This window comes from Neophocaena asiaeorientalis, unplaced genomic scaffold, assembly GCF_003031525.2.
Source record: "Neophocaena asiaeorientalis asiaeorientalis breed wild unplaced genomic scaffold, Neophocaena_asiaeorientalis_V1.1 scaffold438, whole genome shotgun sequence".
Classification (NCBI taxonomy): domain Eukaryota; kingdom Metazoa; phylum Chordata; class Mammalia; order Artiodactyla; family Phocoenidae; genus Neophocaena; species Neophocaena asiaeorientalis.
The window spans coordinates 2,104,635-2,106,545 of NW_020173491.1; positions in this window are offsets into that span (position 1 = coordinate 2,104,635).

The following is a 1,911-nucleotide window of genomic DNA, read 5'->3' on the forward strand; positions in this document are numbered from 1 at the left end:
TTAAACAATGTTGTGGTCAGATGTTTTTGTTTTAAAAACATTTATCTTTTAGTAAACCGTAAAACCATACAGATTATTCAAGTTTGGATATGTGGTTGGATAAAGTCACCTGGAACATGATATAGGGTAAGAGCACTGGACTAGAAATCAGAATGCCTGGTCTTCATCCTTGTATTGTAGCCTTCATGTGAAAATCAGAATGCTTTTTTTTTGACAGTGTCAGAAACCCACCCCTAATGAGGTTGTGCTTTAGGTATGGCTCCATTCAGAAGCTCAAATGATGTCAAAAATTCATGCTTTCTCTATCTCTTGGCTCTGCACTGGTCCTATTCTCAGACAGGCTCTAATGGCCTCCAGCAGCTCCACGCTGACATCCTCAGAGATCCCAATTCAGAGAAAAGAGAAAGCTCCTTCCCCCAGGGGTCCAGCAAAAAGTCATGGGGTTATCTGATTGAACCGATTTAGATCATGTGTCCACTCTGAACCAATTACCATGACGGGGCAGGGTGGCGGGGAGGTGGCCCTGAGTGGTGGATTTGAATGACAAGCCAAGTCTAGATCGTAAGTCCACCCTGGAACTTGGGTGGGAGGCCGGTGCCACCTAAACCATGTGGCCTAAGTTGAGATCCCCAAGAAAAATTAGGGAGCTGTTACCACAGGATTGGAGAATGGATGCTGGATAGGCAAAGCAATTTAGTAGAAACAAAAACAAAACAGTTTCTAAACTCAGTTTCTCTCCTTGCCTTGAGGGGACCACTGTTGTGAGGGTCCAGTGAGAGGAGGATGTAGACAACAGGGGGGACTGGTACCTGTCCTGAGATGGATGCAGCCTGGAGGCAGGTTGCTGTGCAAACTTGGCTGGCAGGCAATACCTGGTTGAACAGAAACATACGGTATTTAATGAACACAACAGGTTTCACAAAATGTGAGCTCTTGGCTCTCGTGAGGCTGGTCACCAATGAAGGGCTGGCAGAAAGACTCTTCCTGACTAATCACATTCTGATAGGCTTCGTTGACACTGCCCTGCTCATCCCGGAGGCAAATGTGCCCATTTGCTCAGGGAAATGCAACCAGGGAGGCTTTTTCTGCCTCTCTCTCTCCTGTGATCTTGTCTTTCAGAGGCCAGCGGGGATCAGACTTGGAATTGCTGACATTGTCAGCCCCAGGACAAAATTTGTGAGGCTCAGCCAGGTCTATTTATGCCAAATTTGATAATGTCATTGGGTTATTCTCACTTGGAACTGCCGATGGTTTGTTATAATTGTTGTTTAATCCTCCGTGTAGGTGATTTGGAAGGTACTTATTGATGAATGCTCATCTCTTTCTAGTTTCTGAGGCAGAAAAAGGAAAAACAAGTTTTCCCTTTATTCAGGAGGAAAAAGCTTGGAAGGGGGAATGCAGCCTTCTCCTTTTTCTTTTGCCTCTTGAGCTTTCACTTGGGGAAAAATCCCCTCCTCAAAGCCTTCCCATATGTCCCCATTAGGAGGGAATAACCCCCTCATCTGTGTGTCCTTGACATTGACTTAGCATGAGCCGCCATGTTTCCCAGCTTCCACTCTGCTTCACTCTCCATCCACTCTCCCCATGACAGCCAGAGTGACCTTACAAACACAGATTAGCTTAGACCATAACCTCACCCTGTTCCTAACCCTTCGGTGGCCTTCCTTCACACTCAGATAAAACCTGAGCTTTGGGAGAATTCCTGGCCGTCCAGTGGTTAGGACTCTGAGCTTCCACTGGAGCATGGGGCATGGGTTTGATTCCCCGGTTGGGGAACTAAGATCTTGCATGCCACGCAGCGCAGCCAAGAAAATAAAAAATAAAATAAAATAAAACCTGAGCTTTTTAAAAATTGAAGTCTAGTTGATTTACAATGTTGTGCAGCGAAGTGACTCAGTTATACACGTATAG